Consider the following 21,949-nt stretch of genomic DNA (forward strand, 5'->3'; position numbering starts at 1 on the left):
GAAAAACATGTACTGTGTTTATCACCATCTGATATTTCACCATGTAGTTTGTATCTCACAAACATTTCCTGACTACTTCCTCTTTTGTTTGCTGTTTTGAACCGTGCTACATTTACTTAAATATTCAAGTACATTTTTTAGTGCTCTTAATCTCTGTAATTAGTTTTCAGACTTGTCTCGTCTCAGCGTTGTGAAAACACAACCTGCAGTTCACCTGAAAAGTCTGAATTTTTGTTGCGTAACTGCTGGTGACCGCTGAGCTAATCATGGTTTATACGTTGTGGTGAGGAGCACAATTTATTTTTGCAGATAGTTTTTCTTTGGCAGGCAGAAAAAAGTAATTTGATGAAATATTACAATTTTCACTGAAGAATTGAGGAATTTCACAGATGGAACCACAGGTCACACATGATTTATTTTGTTTTCACAGTGTCTCGCTACCATAAATTGTCATTTTGGTGATTTTTAAAAATGCTAACATGCCTTTTGCCCATACTAGCAGATTTAGTGTTTCAGAGGGTTAATATTAAATCATTTCTCATTGTTATTTTCTAAAAACTACATTTAGCCTTTTAGATAATGTCTACAACTTATTGTACACTACATTCAAGTTCGGTTTTACCTTTGTTTGTCAAACCTGAATTTATGTCTCACTGAAGCCCATCCGTACATTTACATAATATTGTTTTGTTTTTTTCAAACAGAGCCTTTTTATTTATTTGTATCTAAAACTCTGCATAAAATGCTTGGGAAGGAGACAAACACAAAAGCACAGTGGGAGGATTGTTCTTTAAGGCCTGCCAGCAATTTCTATCTTCAGTTCTTTTCTTCAGTTTTAAAGTGTTTAGCGCACACACACACACTGAGTTCAATTTCGCTAAATGGCCGAGAATAACTGCTCTAGGAATTAGAAAAATGCTAATCCAGGATGCAGTGAATCAGCTATACAGACAATATCTTGCCTAACATATCAAATGTGGCTGTAATAAGCTGCATTTGAAGCCAAAATAGACTTGCTGTTTGAATTCACTGAAGTGCAGCGGGATCAGTGGCAGTAGTATACACCGAATACTGCCTGTGTCCTCTTGAGTAAAGCTTTTAACCTTTGACAGTACAAGCTTGTGGCTGATCACAGCAGGTGGATTTGTGAGTGTGTGTGTGTGTGTGTGTGTGTGTGTTTGCGAGTGAGAGAGAGGGAAACGCCTTGGAGAGTAACCACAGCAAATCTGACAGCCGAGCCAAGAGGATGTCCTGACCTTTTCCAGCATTTTGTGATCAGCCAAGTGGTCAGGAGCTGTCAGTCCGCCGTGCGTCTGCACGCCGAGCTGCAGGTTGACGCGACGCCAGCAGGTGGCAGGAGTGCACCGCTCCGAGCGCCGCTGGCTTCCTGTGCGAAGGATGTGGGCGCCGTGCCTGACTGCCAACTCAGGCATTATCTCACCCCAGTTTGATTCCATTACACAGGCTGAGAGGGAAAATAAGGCTGACTCACAGTGCTGCTGCTCTCCCAGTCAAAGAATTAAGAGTTCTCCAAGACTGGATCAGATAGGTCTCCTTTAAATCTTTACTTAGTGGCTCATTACAATCAGCGGTGCCTTTGAATATGGCCTCTTTAGGATGATGATAACAGGCAGGTTGGAATTCATTAATGCAAAGTCAACGTAGCTGCGTTGTATAGAAACCTTTTGGCAGTAATCATGCTGGTGATAGAGAAGCTTATACTACTGACTTCTGGTAATCAGCTTCTTCAACCTCAGTTGACTTTGTGGCTTTTTATTTTTTTCAACCAACGAATGAAGCATTCAGGTTGTTTTTTTTTAAAAATCATCCTGCATAAATGTTACAAGGTTCAGCTGATATAATCATTACTAGTTGCAGAGCTTTGACCTTAAATCCTGCACTCGCTGTGGAGAACAGTGACGTGAGGAACCTCCAGAAGACTGAAACAAATATCACGTTTCCTGTCTGGAGAATAGAGGATGAAGTGAAGCAGCGTAGGACAAAATCATAAAAAAACTGAGCAAAACCCAAAGATAATCTCTATTTGCATCGAAAGCCAGTATTTTTATATAACGGACCTCGATTCGGGTATTTATCTGAACTGTAGTCTTTGCATTGTTAAGCAGCCTCTGTGACAGTATTTAGGTCACCACCGGAGTGGACAATAAAACTCTGCATCTGTTCAAATGTGCACAACATCTTATTTGTGCTGCATTTGATTATACTTGCACTATGCACGGTCCAATCTAGGAATGCACTTCCAGAAGATGTCCATAGTGGAGGTCAGAGGGGCTCACTGATAATCTTGGGGTGGCATTTCCATCCTGTGCTGTCTGTAGCATAGAGGCTGTTGTAAAACTATGTCAATTTGAGAGCTGAGAAATACTTTTCTTCCCTTCTTTACAGTTAATATTAATGACGATCTGATGTGCACAGATTAATACACACACAGACTGCCATTCCAAAACAGTCCAGGAGAAGAGATGCTGCAGAGTGTTGGGAGTACAAGCGATCCAGCCCCAGTTATGATTTCAGCACTAAAAATTCTCTCCCTGTGAGACGACAATTTATCTAACCGCAGTAACTCATGGTTCAAAAAAAAACTAATGTGTTTTCATTGTTACTAGGCTACCCATTATCATATTTTGGTTGTTACTTTTTTGATTGGAGGTCACATTGTATAACACATCTGTACCCGCATTAATGTCCCTGCGGCAAATATCCTGCTGTGAAAAAAGAAAACTCTGCCTAATAGAAAAAAACTTGATATGACTGGAAAATATGTATTTTTTTAGACTTTAACAGAGAAATGGTATCCAGCTGGGATGCGGCTCAGGATTCAGCTGTACTGTTTGATGCTGGGCTGCAAGGTGGCTCGGTGGTTAGCACAGTCACCTCGCAGCTAGAAGGTCCCAGGTTCACGTCTCGGTTTGGACGCTGGGGATCTTTCTGCATGGAGTTTGCATGTTCTCCCCGTGCAGCGTGGGTTCTCTCCGGGTTCTCCGGCTTCCTCCCACACAGTCCAAAAACATGTTGAGGTTAATTGGTGATTCTAAATTGTCCGTAGGTGTGAATGTGAGTGTGCTTGGTTGTCTGTCTCTAAGTGTAGCCCTGTGATAGACTGGTGACCTGTCCAGGGTGTCTCCTGCCTTCACCCTGAGTCAGCTGGGATAGACTCCAGCCCCCCGCAACCCCAGTGAGGATTAAGCGGTGTATAGATAGTGGATGGATGGATGACACAACGTAGGTGGCGCTACTCAGGTTGATAGATTAGCATTTTAGGTGGAAAAACAATGCACCTATTTCTGTCTGAACACAGGAGTTTGGAAACTAAATATTCTGTTCATACCACTTGCTTGTCCTCTTTCACTTCCCCCTATATAAAAAAATCCATATAAGGCAGTGGATTAAAATAAAGCGTAATAAAGCAGACGTACACGAGCGACATAAACATATACATTATACATGTGCTGCAGCAGAAGAAATCATTCAGCCTACTTTTTTTTTTTTCCCTTTAATCACAATTTCATCCTTCTGTAGCAATTCAAGTTGGAAATTGCCCACTGGAATCATTCCATTAGTCTGCATCATTATCAACCAGCACACACGAACAGCATCTCGCTGAGCAGGCCACATACTGCTTTTAAAAAGTCTGCACCAACAAGTGGTCTCTGGTGCAGGAAGCCGGTTCTAAGAGCCAATTTACTGCTTGACAATCAGAGAAAAAAAGAACCAGCCTCAGAGTGGAAGTGGCATTCTCCGAGCAGCTGGTTGATCAATCCTTACGTGGCAGTGATGACCAGGGTGTCTGCTGACTGTTTTATGCACAGAGTGTGGTCCAAATCGCGCTCATAAAACAGTCATAAAATAAGAAAACTGAAATAATAAATGAACAAAAAAAAACGGGCCAGAAAAAATAAAAACAAAGCTCGATACCACATTCTTTCCCTGCGTGTCAGAGTGAGGTCACCAAATACTTTCCACCCTTAAAACATCCATGACAAGAATACACTTTATGATTGGAAACAGATTCCAGATCACCGTCCTGCTGCCCTTGATTAACGTCACCGTGTCGGAGCAAACGTTAATCTTCGGTCTTCGTGGCTCTTCGCAGGCCAGCGTCTGAGCAGCTGCATGTGGAAAGATGCCCATGTCAGACTCACCATCGCTGCAGTGACGTCTCCCACTCTGTTGCACAATGCTCTAAATCACTAATCCCATTTAATAACAACATGCTGCGCTTTAAGAATAGCAGCGCAGCAGTTGACTCGGGCCTGTCAGTTCACAGTTAACGGTACAGTTTAACATTGTGGACTAACACGGGGTGTGTACGCGGAGGGATGTCAGGCTTTGATAACCGTGTTCAGCAAATGCGAGAGTCCCCGAGTGAAATATCACCCATGACTCATTGCTTGCTCTGCCATTTTCTGTCTGACTAATATTTAAGTGACATTAGGAAGTTGTAGCAAGTAGCAAGATTGCTTCCTGGAATCAATTTGCTGCCAGCAGAGTGCAGTGAAATATTTTTTTTTCTGTTTGACCTGTTTACTGAGGAACCATATTGTATGTGATAATTCCAACAGCATCACATACGGCAGTGTTGGAAGTCCGGGCTTACATATTCAGGATGACTACAAGGACGTCTTGGAATAGCTGCCCTTTATCAGGTGTATAAATACAGTACAAAGGTGTCGGAGCCACGGTTGATCTACGGTAGCATCATATGACAATGTTTATGCATAACTCCGGTACGCAATGAGGAAAACAAAGACGACAATGACACAGCAAAGTTAGTATTTATTAGTCAGTTTATCCAATTGTCTAAAAGTATAGGGCTTCATTTATGTTGCAATAATAAACTTTTAAACATGCTATTGACTAGTCATAGGTTCAATTTCTAGCATGTATAAGCACAATATAAGAAGGACATTCATTTATTATTATCATCATTATTTTATAAATTGCACATTTTACCTAAAAGCTCTGATTTTTGCAGAACGGTCCCCCTTTTGAACAAGCCAGAATTTACTGTTTTTAATTATTCTTTGGAAGTAATGTGTGCCTACCTCAAAGCTCAGCGTGTGTTCCAATACCCATATTACCACATTACACTTTATGTCAGAAAAAGATTTAATATGTCCTAATGCATAGTATGTCAAATGCAGTTTGCCAAAAAATGTCAGGATGTCCTTGTAAATCCAGATGCATTTTGCAGCACGCAAGCCGGTGTGATTTTCTGCTCATTCTGACTCGCAAATCCTCCGTACAGCCGAAGGAACGTCATGCCGGCTCGCTCGATTAACAAGCTTGAGCCACTGATAGCGAACAGAGGGCATGTGTTTATCCATCTTAAGGCACACAAAAATGCATATATGAGCAAGATGGTCACAGCTCACGGTGCAATTTTAAGATGAAGCAGTACATCCAAGTTGTATATAACAGTATGTGCTTTGTAAGGGCAGCCATAGTATGAGCTTGGCAGTGGCTAGCAGCAGCATTAACCCTTTGAATTTGAACAGGTGAATTATATAACAATTCACCCCGCATTTGGTGAGCTATAGCTAGCTATAGAGACCAAAACCATGTTTGTACCAGTCTGTTAACATGTTTATTCCCGCTGTAAAGTTGGACATTTTAACATGAGGCCTTAAGGTGATTGACTCACTTTTGGAGGAAGCCTCCAGTGGCTATTTGAGGAACTGCAGTTTGTGGCACTGTTGTGTTGGCTTCATTTGCTAGTCCAGGGGGTTGCTGCTTGGTCAGTACACAGAGACATCCATAAGTAATCAGAGAGCTCAAACAGTCAGACAGGGCAGCAAAACTCTGTCCTTTCTACTCTTAGATATTTTACAAAAAAAACAAACAAACAAACAAAAAAACTGGATTGAAATTCTAACCAGACGTGAATCTGTTCCGCTTTGTTCGCCCTTTGTGCACCTGGTGAAAGCTACCCAGACAAGATCAACAGATCACATTATTTTATATTGCAGTGCAGTCCTTGGAAACCTAAATGATTAAAAGAAGAAGGCAAAGGTATCTTGTTGTCTTTTGAACATTTAAAATGATTCTCTGTGGGAAGTTTTTTTTATCTGTGTTTCCACCCTTCCTTTTGAGTAACCGCCTGAGTAAACTGAACTTATTGAGCTGCTGAGATGCACTGAGGGTATTCTGAGTGATGGTCACGACATCCTTAGTAGCGACGTTTAAGTGGTTTTCCCAAATAAAAACATCACAGATCAGGCTTTGACCCTGTAGGTTTAACAGCAGCAATTTTAGCCACAGAGCTTTACGACAGTCCCTTTAATAAAGTCAAACCCCAAAGGAAACGGTTGTAACGGATCCAATATGCGTAATTAGAAGCTACATCTTTATACTTAATGGATGGTGTTGAAGCGCAGCGATGCAGGCCGTCACACTTCCTCGAGAAATTTCTTTTAACCTGCGTTCTCTTCGGTGCGAGCGCATCTTTGAGCCGGCCCTGACACCTTCATCATTTGTCAAGCTGTATTGATTGCATGTCTGTCCACGAGCAGCATCTGACGACATCTGAAGAGACGAGAAGTGTCACCACCTTCCTTGTGACCTCTCTACGGGGAGGCGAGGTGTCGACCTGTCACTTTGCACCGTGCGCTTGTCATTATGTCTGAGTGGGAAACTGCCACACATCTGCAGGTCTGACCAGCTCTGCAGAGGTTCAAAGGCTTCAGGGAATAAGTCATTTCAGTCTACCAAATGGATTTCTATAATAGAATTTTCAAGGGCAGTGGTATAGTGAATAAAGCCTGCTGCTGTATGAGTGTTTGATGTGAGCTGATCACAACTCAGCAATATGAAGACTTCTAGCCTGCCCAGTCAAGTGAAAGGTACTGAAATGAGCACAGTGTCTTAAAATACAAATCACGCAATATGTGCTGTACGAATGCCAAGCAAGTGAAGAACATTTTCTTACCTGCAAAGATAATAGCGGAGCAAAGTGGAAAGTGGTAAATGGACACCAGAGAGAGTAAATACCCAGTTCTTTGATTAAAAAATGTGTAAGTCTATGTGTGCATAAAAAGTTAAAGAAGTATATTTTCTAAGAACAAAGTACAAAGAAATAACAGGACCTAAAGTTGGGTTAAAGCAAAATATCAGGCTCAGTAGGAACCTGATAAAACATCAGCAGTTTATGTTGGTTCCATCAAATTTCATTGTCCCACTTAGAAGAAAGAAAAAAGTCGACGACCACGGAATTAAAAACTCTACGAAGCTACAAGAAGAGGTTTCATGATGAGGGCATGTCTGCATGGATCTGTGTTCTCAATGCACCTTAGTTCCTCCTAAGAAGCTTTACTTCACAGCATGCAACTATATTTTAGTTAATAATGTGGTTCTAACTTCAGGGCAACAAATGGATTAAACAGTTTTAACATGACAGTGTCCTCCTGCATTCAGTGAGGTCTATGATGACACTTCACTAATGCGCTTCATTAGAGGAAATACCTGCAACTAGGTTAACATCTGGTGGAAAACCTGAAACCAGAGGAGTGTTGATTGTCATGGCAACGCATTCAAAGTCTCATATTGTTTCCGTTTTCAGCAAATTGGCTACGAAGTGACTGCTGGTTAACATGTAGTCTGACTGGGCTGCATTCTAGTCACTGTTTCCTACTCGTTCCGTTGTCTGACAACAGAACAGAAAAGAAAAAAAAGTTCCGAATGAGAACAGCTTCAGTGGGAATTTGGATGCACTGAAATGCAGTTTATGTGAGCACAGGGGCAGGAGAGAAGCAAACAGATGGAAACAACAGTTGAGTTGCGCAGAAACGCAGAAGACGACATGAAAACACAGGAACCCAGCCAGTCCTTGTTTACTGGTTTATAAATTGCGCTTAACGTTTCCACCATCTCTGAATGTTTTTCAGCTTTTTCACAAGGCTCTGACCTAAGAGCATACCATTTTTTAAAGATATACAAAACACAATTAAGCTGATTTTCACCATTTGGCATCCTTCGTGTCCATATATTTGAGATGTTCAACAATGGATCCACTTGCAGCCATGTACATGTATTTTAGTCCCTTGATGCTAAATTCTATGATATTATTATACTATTATATTGTATTTTAAATGATATTAATGTAGGATAAAAGTCATCTTTACATGATTCATATACAAAATACATTATCTGCATTTCATAGTTTAAGTTCATGCTTCTGAAACCAACCATTGCCTCTGTTCTTCTGTCTTACTAAAGTTAGATTGACTGCCGGCTGAGGTGAAAAGATTCCATCATGTTCTAAAAGATTGTTCCAAGATATATTTGCAACTTATTTCTGTCTCTCCACTCCATAGCTTGAGGAGGCCTTTTCATTAACTGAACTCATTATTTCAAGTTAATATTGCCTTGCACCAAACTAATTTGGCTTTTGCCCCGACTTCAAATCACCATTGAAAGCGAAATGAGCAGAAATCTAAATGTCGATATTTCGATTCATCTAACTCCTGAATTACTGGTGCAGCCCATGAAGCGTGCTCTTATTTAAGTTTATTAATTAGACAAGAAATAGGTGTCTTTCAATATCCCAGAGAATCCCATTGTTAAGATTGAAGGCTGCTCCCTGGCTCAGGAAATAATCTGTCTGGTGAGCTCAGTCCTTGAGTTATTTTAATTACCTTAATGCACATCCAGGCGGAAGACAAAGCCTTGACTGTGCAGTCTCTCCTGGTGTATTTCTGAGGATGAACGGAACGTTATAAATATGGACTTATTCAGCCGTAATGGTTTGACTGATATGGGCAGTATATCAGCGCCGCTTATTCACCGATGTGCGGTGTAAGTTCTGTGAATTCATCCTGCTTGCATTTATGCCAGTTACAATTAGGAGTGTTGATTTTTCTGGGTTTGGAAGTCCAATGAGAAAAGTCCCCCGCCATGACAGACACGTTCATATCAGCCGCATAGTGCCGCTTTAATCCTTGACCAAAGATATGACACGAGTGACTTTGACACGAGTCTTTATATCGCTTTCAAAAAAAACACAAAAAAAACAGACACTTTGCCAGACACATCATCACATGTCGGACTGAATCACTTTCCTCTCACTCCATTTGCTACTGTGCCCGGATCGGCTCTCCATCTTGACACTTGCTAATGTCCCCGCTATCCTCTCTGAGGCGGCTCTCCCTCGGTGTGGGGAGGATTTTCCCCCTGAGGCACAATGGCAGCTCTCCAGCTTGTGTCAGCCGCTGAAGTTAAGGCCCTCTGGCTGCTGTAGTGCCGGTGTCGGCCCGAGTTAGGGTCCTCAGACAGGAGGAGGGGGCTTGTCTTGGCCTCTCTGGGGCTCCACAATGTGCTGTAGCAGAATGGTGAACCCTCTGACAGTGTGCTGGACCAGACATCCTCAGGCTTGTTCCAGCGTCTGCATGACCCTGAGTGCTGGTTCAATATCTAACACCTTTCAGTCACTGGAATGTTGTTTTGTCTCATATTATCCTTTTGCCTATTTCAATCATGCAAACATAAAAGCCACGTTTTATACTATTATTTTAGGCCATAAAAAACTTGAAACTACACAAAAGTCTCCTGTTTAATTTCAGCAAAATAAAGAAGATGATTCAGGTCAGCACAATAGCATCAGTAAAAGCTTGTTTGTTTATTTTCGCTTCATAAATCGTATTCGTTCAATTTAGTTCCATTATATATTTTTCCACGCCTCTATCGTGGTGTCTCTGTGCCACCCCAGGGGGCCCCACCCCACAGTTTTAGAACCACTTCCCTAAGCCACCATGCAAATGATTTATTGTGTGTCGAGCAAAACTGTTATAATCCACTCTGTGGCGTCCTGATATGAAGCGCCTGTATGTACAAGGTCCTGGTCGCACGCTGGAACATGACAGAATGTATTATCACACTGTACCATGGCTATCTGTTAAGGTGTTACTGCTAATGAGGACTGACGACTTAACTGTCCAAGTAGAGAATCTGTCTTTGGAGCAAAACGTTCCATTTTATGATAGGGCTTTCTGAGTAAACAGAAACAAGAGTAAGAATTGAGACAGGCTGCAGAATAACGACAGAAACAACTACAAATAAGTTTTTGGCAAATTCTGACATCAGCTGAATACAGCTGCGTGATGTTTTGTAGAACTGCAGCAACTAGTTGGCATAATCAATGGCATCGATGCTAAAATGTGTCAACATCATTTTCAAATCCATTTCATTACAACAAATGTTTTACTTTGGTGTCGCCTTGTTGCGTTATCACATCCGTCTTTTTTGGCTCCAGCCATTGGCTGCCTGTCGTCACTGAGGCAGAGGGGCAAAGTCCAACTTGGTTCGGCTTAAACATTTCCAAAGACTCAAGGCCTCCAAAGTTTGGGAGTACCAACATTGTCACAAACTAAATGGTGGTTTGCACACTGTGGAGAGTTTTGACGGTAGACCAGAGCAGCACAGTTCAGATGGTCAGCTTGGAGGCACTTGACAGAATCAGACAGTGATTACACACTGGGTCCATGTTGCACTTTGTTTAATATACACACTGAGATTTTACACTTTATTGACTACATACTGTATATACTTGGATTTCTTTTAGCGTTTAACCGTGCAGTTTTGCACTTTTGTTTGCAAACCTTTGTTTCCATTTGGTACCACGGTGCATTACACAGTGACATACTGTTTTCAGATAAAATTAACTTAATGGTAATTTTGCTGTTTTAGAGGGCAAAGAATAATTCAAAGCATTCGAATAATCAATAATATAGTCAACACATCAGCTCAACAGAAAAACAGTTGTTAGTGACAGCCCTGATCTTTACTGAGTGTCTGGAGACTGTGACAGTATCGTCAGGGTCATCTTAGGCTGCACTGCTGCTCAAACAGCACATAGGGTCTACAGACAGATACAAAAGCAGTACTCTTTTATAATACTCCAATGCCATCCATCCATCATCTATACACCGCTTAATCCTTACTGGGGTTGTGGGGGGCTGGAGTCTATCCCAGCTGACTCAGGGTGAAGGCAGGGGACACCCTGGACAGGTCGCCAGTCTATCACAGGGCTACACTTAGAGACAGACAACCAAGCACACTCACATTCACACCTACGGACAATTTAGAATCACCAATTAACCTCAACATGTTTTTGGATTGTGTGGGAGGAAGCCGGAGAACCCGGAGAGAACCCACGCTGCACGGGGAGAACATGCAAACTCCTAATACTCCAATGGAAAATGGAAATTAATGTTGAATCAGCTATTGTGTTAGTGATTTTTGCATGCAATTGCCAAAACACAGTATAGTAATTATATTGTGATATTTCAATCACACTGCACAACCTTGCCTCATACACGTATTTAATATCCAAGGATTTCAGGCCAGCTTGATATCTTTTACTCTGCAGCTTTAAGTTATCTCATATATACAGACTAAAGTCACATTATTGCACATCTAGCTGAAAGCTTATACCTCGTGGCCAGGGGTTGTTTTGATAAGTGATGTTATAAGGAGTTAAGGATCTCAGAGCAGTCAGTTGCTCTGGTTTAACCTCCGGTCATGAAGTGGCAGAAACTAAAGGACCTCCCTTTAGAACTGGAAGGTAATAGCTGCCCTTATATACCAATGAAACACTAAATCTTCTCCGCTTTGGAGCACTAACGGCTAGCTCTGTCTGGCTGTGTTTTATGTGCTCCCTATAACCAAATATGTTAATGAGGTGTATTAGTATGCTCAGTCAGATTTTCTAGAGGAGTTCAAAGACAAAAGAATCCCAATCCATCAGTATGCATTATGAACTACTGCTCAGCAGCCTTCCCAGGCGAAGACACCAAGTTCAGTCGGGGATTGTTTATGAATGTTTTATATCACTTTGTAATACAATGAATATTTTGTGAAGCGGACCCATGTGGTCAGGATAAAGGGTCTCTTGCACAGTCAATTAAGAGAGGGAAAACATAGTGGGGCAGACTGCCTGAAGTTTGACTTAAAAAATTGAAAAGTGGTACTTTTTTTTCCAGCAGAAGAATCTTAAATTTTCAACACTCATTTTCCACATTAACAGTCAAGAAGAGCCAAGAAGAGTTCTTGAAAACTTCTGAGACAGAGTGCAGCTGTCAAACCAGGCCACCCTGTCAGAGAGATTATTTCACTGCTTGTGTCCTCTGTCAATATTTATAAAATATTGGGCCGTACCCTATACTGTGAAGCCATATTGATATGACTGCAACTCAGAAGTGTACCACATCTAATACGGCGTATTATCTGTAATCCAGTTTAGTGCCTCAGTGTCAGTCTTTGTGGGCCCCTCGCCCTTTTTTTTTTTTTTTTTTAATCTGTTGAAAGGCATCTCTTTGTTGTGTGGAAGGTCTGGCTCCTTGTGTGATTGCACCAAATGGAGCAACATGATACACTCCTACACTTTTCTGCGCTTTGACAAAACATCAAGATGTAATCACACACAAGCTATCGGTCATAATTGCTTCCCACAACTACTGTACACATCCTCTTGAGCTGCATATCCCTGCATTGTAAACAGAGCCGTGCCTTTGTGGATGGCCCTGCGCTGACTTGTGGGATTGGACCACTGCCATGCGGTAATGGAAAAGGAGAGTCAAAGACCACTCTGGCCGTCTGCAAGGTCTTTGTTCCTGCTATTGTCAGCAAACGCCTGTCGTTGATGCGGGGGCCACATGCAGTAATCATTTCTGTCTCTCAAGGGCATGACATTGTGGCAGTTCCTTCAAATGATGAGTATGTCTTTTTTTTTCTTTTGTCGTCCAAGCTTTGTCACAGAGAGTTTGGACGGAGCAGCACAGGCCTACCCCACAGACAAATAGTTTCCTAGGTAGCAGAAAAACTGTTTCTTTTTGTGTGTTTGTGCTTTTTCTGCTGCGCAAAAAAAAAGAAAAAACAGTGATCAGCGTTGATTAGGAAGCAATTATGGCCCTCAAAATATCCTCTCATCATTCTTGTGAAGTGGAAAGAAAACTAGTGAGAGAATGCAAATGACTGGCTTATCGTGCATAAGAATCTCTAGGTCACTGATTTCCAACCTTTTTAGCTTGTAACCCTCTAAATTAAATACTTGCCTCCCATTTTGTTGCAAGTTACACACAATGAGTTTGATTCTGCGATAGTTTGTTTGGGACGGTTTCAGAGGCCCGAAGAAGTTAAACAATGCAGAATTTTTTTTAAGCAAAAACACTGAGAAACATAAATCGTCATCTCGTCGGCTAATGTGACGGCATGTTACAACCACCATCTTTCTACAGCTCTTTAATAACAGCCTCCAGTGAAACGTGTTTATCTTGTTAATGTGCCCATATGGTGTTTTCATATGCTGGATGATGCATCAGGAGCAAAATCAGCAGTCGATGCATTTCAGTGACCGTTTCCACTTTAAAACTACGAAATGTTAGTTTGGGTTTTTCATACATTATGAAACTAAGAGCCATGACTTCTGTGTCCATGTGCATGTCCATGATACTTTACTTTTTACTGTACATGGACATACGCAGAGGGAACCATGTAGACCCTCACAGACTTGGGTGGATGACAATTTTTTTTTTTTTTGTAATTATTTTTTTGGCCTTTGTGTCTTTATTGGATAGTGTAGTGAGAGAGAGACAGGAAAGTAGGGGAGAATAATGGGGGAAGGACACGTGGGAAAGGGTCATGAGCGGGATTCGAACTCATGACCTCCACATTGGGACTGTAGCCCTGCACATAGGACGCCAGCTCAACCAGGTGAGCTACAGCAGCGCCCTGGGTGGATGACAATTTTAAGTCATGCAGACTCTGTCGAAACAGAAAGCATAAGTTGGTCTTAAGAAACCCATCCTGTCAACTTGCAATGTGGGAAAGAAGAACAACTTCTAAATATGAAGAGTTCATTTGCAACAACAGATAACTCCATCTTCACAAAGCTTCAGAAAACCCACTTTTCCATCATCTACCTCAGACAACATCAATCAAACTTTATTTATCTCTATTGTTGTCATTTCTACTGAGTCAAATCCACTCAGCTTCCCTTTGATGATATTATCTCAAGAAAACAAACAAAAACAGAGTTTTCTGAAAAGCTACAAAAATGGAGTTATCTGCTTTTACAAATGAACTCATCAAATGTAATGTTGAAACGAGCAGACGAGTGTTTTGGGGTTTCATCAAGAGGGACTTGTCCAAATCATGTGTTGACGTCTTAAAAGCAGTCGGCTGTGTTACACTCTCATTCGATTTGAAGTGGAAACTGGCTTTATCTACTGGGTTCAGGTCTGTTTGGATGTCTGAAGCGGACAGTGTGTTCACAACTACACACAGCCTCTGCTAATGCCTGCAGAAGAAATAACAGCAGCGTTTTACTGTACATCCCATTCTCTTCCTTTTATCTATATTGGATGCCTGGTGACTTATGTGCATTGTGTTTGCTCAAAGCGCTGCAGCAAATAGAGCAACCTTGACTTGAACTCTGATAATACAATATATTCGTGTCCCCTTCCGCTGTTCTTTGTGGTGACAAATGTTATTAACATGTCAATCAGTGACGACAGCTTTGTGGCAGACCGCCTGCCCCCATGGAGTTAAATTATTCATTTATTCCGACTGTCTTGCATCCAGTTCCTGCCAATTACATGGCATCCGCCCCCCCTTCAGGAGAGCAGCATTTAAAGTGCTTTGTTTTAAGGTGCAGCAGCAGCAGGAGCATCCTTTGGCACCCTTTGGCGGGTGGGGGGGGGAGTATTCAGAGGGACGCATCCTGCACACCACACCCTCTATCATCTGTCACACACACACACCTGATACACAAACAATGGAACCTCCTGTCTTATCCTCCTCTGCCCAGTCATTTCCACGCCGGCTTCTTATCCAGAGCTCCACACTGTTAGCGATGGAATGCTTTTCAACGAGATCGGCGCTTGCCAAACTTTCCTTGGACTGGATGTGTTCGGGTGGCGGGTGTCTTTGTGCTCGCTAATTAGAAGCAGCTTGGTCCAGCATGCTTGTGCGCTCAGTGGATCCACACAGAATAACCTCTTCCCCACCTCTCTTCATGGCGCCCCACACTGTAAAAAGTTAAAAGTCTGGCAAGAGTTTGTTAGTTGAGAGTCAAATCTATCAAGCTTTTTGCAGGATATTTATACTATAATTATCTTACTGAGGCTGCAGGTTTGGGATTTCAGTTCATTCTGGTTAGTAATAATAAGAAAAAACACATTTTATAGTGTAAAAAAACACCTTTTCAATCAAAAATGAAAACATTGTCCTATAAAATGGTAGCTCTAAAATAGGATGGACTAGAGTTACATACATATGCTTCACCATTGACTGCTTTCTTTGTACTTTAATCCTTTGTCTGGAGTTTTTTGGTGCATCAGTAACATTTCTTCCTAAGTTTTTCTGCCGTACTCCTTCATGCTGTATCCTCAAATATCTCTGTAACTACAGTAGCTCCCCGTCTCAGCTACGGCAAATCCATCGTTGCTAGTTCATGTAAAATGCATAATTTTTAGGCTGCTACTGGTGGGACATTCCTATAGACACCGGATCTAAAACTGTTATACTGTGAAACACAAAGAGATTTACCCGGCACTGATGGGCTTAATCAGGATTCAGTAAACTCAGTTGGCTGGAATGTAAAGGACGGTAATATATTTATAAAAGCACCATACTCTAATTTTTAAAGCCCTTGCTGATACGCTGGAAGACACATAATGAGCAAAATGAGCCGTCAACAGTTTTGTATTTCCACCTGCGAACCAAACACGTATCAGACCTTCAGGGTTTCATATATAGTGAAACCAGGGTGGGACTTTCCACATCATCATATCTTCTTTTAGAATTGGTTTCTAGTTTGAACATGAATGGCTGAATTATTCCAATATTTGAACTTGCCAATGTGTACCATAAAATAGTTTTGAGCAGAGTGTGAGCTGCTGTGCTCGAGCTGCAGTGTGTGGGGAGGTGTCGTCATGGAAAAAACTTCTATACAGTATATGTAGCTCTGATACACATAGAGGAGTTTTTAGGAGGTTTGAGCAATAGCTGGAGAAGGACTTTGATGGTGCAAGCATGCTCTGCTGGTCAGAATGGAAGAGTTGGAGCAATTATCTCCCTGTACATTATTTGATTGCACACAGGTTGAATCATTTCTTATACTAAATGAGGTGTGTTTCCTTTGTTAACAATCCAAATAATTTGAAGTGACATTTTACCTACATGTAACTGCCAGTGATAGCAGTTTTGCAGCCATTTCTATGAGACTCGTTGACTTTTTCTGTAGCGTTATTCACCAAATGGAGGAACATGCTGCTTTTAAAAGTTCCAAATACATCTGAGTTAGAATTAGGATCTGAACTGTTTTTGCTCCTTGGCTGCTTGAGATCCAGCTCTGTAATATGGACAGTAATCAAGTTATGTAAGATTCAATGCGATGCCAATGCAGACAGTTTAAGCAAGCAGAAGAAGTTGATCAAACCAACTGCCATCATTTTTTACAGTGAAGAAAACAATCACCATTTAACTATATGAATAGCTGCCGCTGACCCGTAAAGCACATTCGTTTACAGAGGATGTTGCTGGTGAATGGCTGCATTGTCACGGTCTTGCTATTTGCAGCAAGCATGCTGCAGTATTGATGTTAGTGTTGCTTTATGCCGAAGGAAGATGGGCCTTCTCTGAGCGTGTTGTGGTGGACGTGCATTTGAGTGTGCAGTCTGTGGCTGCAGTCCTGCAAACTCCAACCGCACTGTCCATATGGCGAATTTGAAAGAATACTTCTACAGGAAGTTTTTGTAATGCATTCAAATATTAAATCTTAATCAACTCATTAAAATGTAATATAGTGTGCACTCACTCAGTTCCCAAAGCCTGAAGGAACATATTGCTATCAAAGGGCCGACAGAGTAACAGTTAATTGTGCATCCGTAAAACACTTTGCATATTCTCAGTCATCTGAGTTGGGTTGTGCAAGGGGCTGCAATCACAAGAATAAGGGAAAGGGCTGCAAAAAAACAAATAACAAAAGACACTCTTCCATTTCTAGATCAAGACTTGCAGATTTTATGGGCCACAATCTGGAGACAAATATTTTACTAACTGACAACAGCGCCTTGGAAAACATCTTGAGTGCAGAGAGGCTTTTGGATGCACGAAGCTGTGACGGAATTTGTCTGGATCCCTCTTGTCCACGCATTACTGACCAACTTGAGCCAACAAAAGAAATAGAGGGAGGCGGGGGGGAGGGAGAGCCAGAAAGCAAGAGGGAGAAAGGGAAAATGTACAGAAAAACAGCATAGCCCTGGGTTTAATTGGAGGAGGTTTGGCATTTTTCCGAAATGAAACAACAGGGAAACAGGAAATACAATTACACCCACAGAGAAATGTGTCAAACAGGTTGCGAGCTCTCTCGCCACGCAGTCTCGCTCCTCTGTAATGAACAGTTCCTGTAGCCAACGGCACTCAGGGTGGCTTGTTTCACAAAAGGTGTTAAGCGAAGACTGTGTGCTGTGAGGGGTTTGAGAGAGACAGCAGAGCTCCCCAGGCTTAGTGAGGGTGAGATAAATAGTGAAAAAAAGCCATGCTATCTTTACCAGACCTCACCATCTGGGCCTGTCGCGTGAAGGAGACAACATGAGGATGACAATGGAGTTGACAACAAATCTACCTCGCACGCTGCGGTTCATTCCTGGTGTTAATAGCTCCTTTAATTAATGTAAACATATCATTTGGCAGGTGATGAAATATTAATTGCCGGTCAAAAGGGACACAGATTAGACAAAAAAGGCTTTCACGTTGTGGAAAGATCCTCAATAGCTCAGTGTGTACACGGTATAATTGTCTCTTATCTTTAAATGGCATGTTGCATAGCGAGATAATGAACAACTGCCACTCAAATGCGTTCAGTACAAATGTCATGATGCTGAGCGAGAAGGTTGGGAGATGATAGTGGTGGTAATCTCCCCAGCACTTGCTTGTTGTTGGCTTTTAAGAGATTAAACATATTCCAGATGTAAACAGTGTTTTTATTTTGCCCCTTTAAAGTATTGGTCTTAAAGATGCAATGCACAAAATTTTAAACAGAAATATAGCATTAACATAACATCAAACGGCTACCTGTTGTGTAAAGACACAGCGGAGTTTGCAAGGGGTGAAGTCACACTCCCTCTGTGTGTTGTAATCCCAGCTTCTTTGTTCTATGTTTTGGCAGCCGTTTCAGTACACGTGCATTTTAGTGCACGTGAGTCCATCCCTTTGATACTGTTGGCCCGCCCTGCATTTGTAGACAGTAGGAGGGATTTCCCACGTCGCAATGTAAAAGCAAAAGTGTAGTCCGAGCGTTCAGTTGGTGCTCTAAAAATCAGAGAATTTATCAACAAAACATTTTATATATGTTATTTATGCTGCAAAGTCAGCAGCAATGCAGGCCTGTAGATGGATCTGCACCAGATTTACCAGCTGAGTTGACCCTCAAACCCTTACCAGTGGTCACTAGCTCTAACAAGTGACCAAAAAAAATGAATTTGTGGATGCAATAGGTCAAGTTTTGTTTTCTCGGCTTAGTCTCAGAGATGGGCTGAGGAGCCTGGACGTCGAGAGGGAACTCGGAGTAGAGTGACTGTTCCATCACGCCAAAGGGAGCCAACTGAGGTCATGTGGGCATCTGAAACGAATGCCTCCTGGGCACGTTTCTCTTGAGGTTTTCCAAACACATCCAACTGGGAGGAGCCGCTGGGGTAGTCCCAGAACTTGCTGGAGGGATTATACATCTTATCTGGTTACACGTTGGGATCCCCAAGGAGGAACTGGATTCATTGCCTGGGAGAGGATCATCAGGAATGTCCTGCTTAGCCTGTTGCCACCATGACCCAAACCCCCCCAATTAACAACAAATGGGGGATGGCAGACAGCGGGCAAATATATCTGGATACCTCTACTACTCCTGCTCAGTTACATTTGTTCCACTCCACTCTTTCAGCGGCTGTTTCTACACAAGGGTCTGTTCCAACCTGTGATGGTGACGATCCTCAAGCTGACAACAATTCATTCTTTCAGTGTGTTTAACAATGCATTGTGGTTGGATTATTTTTTTGTTGGCTCTTGTGTAAACTGTTTTTCTGGTTGTAAACAAAATTGAAAGGAGACAGGCAGATGCATCCTTTTTGGTCTGAGATGCTGATCCATCCACTGGCTGCAGTGGCACATCCAGAACCTTTAACAGAACACTTGCTTCACTGTGAAAATATTGGTATTTTTAATTTTCTTTAGAGAAAGAATTCTATCTTAGCTGAGTGTTACATTTTATGAAATTTTTAAATGTTGAAATATTTCAAACACATAATACAGCTTTCAAATTATTGTTTGTTTAAGACACAAGATGTAATTTTTCTGTTATCGAACAAATCTGTTAATCTGCAAAAGTCCTTTTAAGCATAAAACTGGCACTTTTATTACGACTGATTGCCTTTGTTCCATCCATACATACATCCATTTTATGCCGCTTGTCCAAGTTCAAGTCACAGCGGAAGCAGGGGAGGAATGATTGCCATATATCCCTCTGCGTGGCCACATCCTCCAGCTCTTGTTAGGGGGGTCCCAAGTCCCTGAGCCAGATAGGATCAGTAATCCCTCTCATGTATTTTGGGTCCACTGCAGGGTCTCCTTCCAGCTGGACATGCCAGGAATATCTGTATACCAGGAGGCGTCCTAATCAGACGCCTGAAATACCTCGACCAGCTCGTTTCAGCGAGGAAGGGCAGCAGTTATGAGCTCTTCACCTTGTCCTTGTAAGCGAGCCCAGCCACACTAAGAACGGAGCTGATTTCAATTGATTGTATCCAACATCTCATCGCTCTTGTCATTATCCAAAGTTCAGGATCATGGGTTAGAGTCGGAAAGACCGATAAATTTTCACTCCAGCTCTCTGTTCACTGCAACAATCTGTTATAATGTCTTGCATTAACCCACGTGTCTCATGTTCCATCGTACCATAACTCGTGATGCTTGAAGGCCTTTGCTGTGGGGAGCGACTGAATCCCAACCTGAACCCTGCGTTTGTATTGTCACACGTTTAAACTAGCAGCATGAGTCCAACTGAGATCGTCACACTTTTCATTCGGGCACATCTTTCAAGTTTTTGTAATAAAACATTCAAATTATCATCTGTCTCTCTTCACCTTCTGAAACAGTTTGAACATGATTCAAATTTCTCTCCCTGCTGGAGAGAGGCGACACGTGGAAAGTCACGGATCAGCTTTCATGTTAAGATTAGCAAAATGTCGAGCTGTGTTTTTACAGTGTAGCCTAACCTTTACGATGAAACACTTCAAACATCGTCTTATTGTCTCAGCATGTCATCATATTTGCTTTATTCAGATGAGCTCTCATTATCTCACCTCCATGGCTTAATAGAGTTTATTGATATTTCCTGTTTCAAACAATTGAATCCAAATGAATGTTCTGTTTGGCTGTTTGATATAGTCCTTGCAAATTCACCTTGGATGAATACTTCGTTTATTTCTTTTTCAAAGTTCTGTCATTGTCTCAGTATGTCATCAAATTCAATTCTACTCTGATTTATTGTCCCGGTTGCGTCCTTGCTCTCCTGCGGTGCTTAAAATGCCTGGAAATGCTTGTTCCTCTTTTCTTGTCAGGTTGCACTGTCGGAGGGGGGAAAAAAAAGCTCTCACTTAGTTCACAGAGATGTGATATAGTGATCTATCCACATGATAAAGTGTTGCAATCAGTCAGCACACGCTACAATCCCATCATCCAACTCTGCTGCCACAAAAAAAAAAAAAAAAACCTGCTTTGATATTTCACAAATGAGTGGAACTTTGTGTCAGAAGGGCAACAGCTTACAAGGTTGATTCACAACCTGTGATACATGTAATCACTGTTCGGCTGGATTTACAGGTTCCCTCGGGGTCACATTGCCTCCCTCGCTCTGTGCGACACCCAGGAAACATCTGGAATTGCCATCGGCTAAAGGCCGGCCCGAACAAGGAATCATTGGCCATTTAATGAGTGCATGAAGCTTTTGAGCTGGGAGTTTGATCAAAGCCTGGCTCGCTTAACTTTGTCTGGTTCTCCCCTGTAGGCTTTTCATCACATCACATCACAAGGACAAGAAGAAGCCTTGGAAGGGTGAGAAACCCTCGTCAGAGCGATTAAAGCAGCAAGGCGAAGACACAACATGCCGCCCCTGCCAGGTGAAATGAGAAAAAGAAGTGTCTAGAAATTGCTTTTCAGATATAAAACTATAAAACTCACATATTGGGTTTTAATAGATTTCGGAGGACCAGGGGTCACTGAACACTTAACCATCCGTGTAAACTTAGATTTGAAAAACACCAGAACTGCAGCTACATGTTTTTTTGTTTTTTTTACAAGAACAACATACCCTTGGGTTAAAAAAAAAAAAATGTCTTCATAATGTCAGCTTTCAAAGAACTACACAACACAACCTTGTTTTGAGCTTCAGCACTGTGTGTTATAAACTTTATCCGGTTGAACTTGAAAGGGCCTTAAAAGATCGAAGGTTGGGCTCTTTTCTTTTTTACACAGAGGAGAACCACCTTAATCCTTCTGTTGCCTTACATTATCAGCAAAATGTTAATGTAGATTATTAAAGAAATCAATGCCCACGCTTTCTCTGTGACTTTGTCTTGCCCCGATTCAAGTTCAAAAGGATGCATCTGATGTTAACGATGAAAGTTCAAGAGGAGACATTCTTGTATAGCACTAATCTATTTTCCATATGTGCTCTTATGAGCTGCTCTCCTCTTTTTCCCATGTCAGAAAGTTTTCTCACATCCCACCGGCCAATTATCCAGCCTTTGCACTCCCTATTTGGGTGTATCACCTTCTAAACACTTGCCTCAGCTCACTCGTCTTTCTTATCCAACCACCTCCCTTTTCTCCTCCCCAGTGACATCAGACATCATATCCCTATTGTCCTCTGCAGAAGTATGAA

Source organism: Stegastes partitus, unplaced genomic scaffold (genome assembly GCF_000690725.1).
Source record: "Stegastes partitus isolate 25-593 unplaced genomic scaffold, Stegastes_partitus-1.0.2 Scaffold16, whole genome shotgun sequence".
NCBI lineage: Eukaryota > Metazoa > Chordata > Actinopteri > Pomacentridae > Stegastes > Stegastes partitus.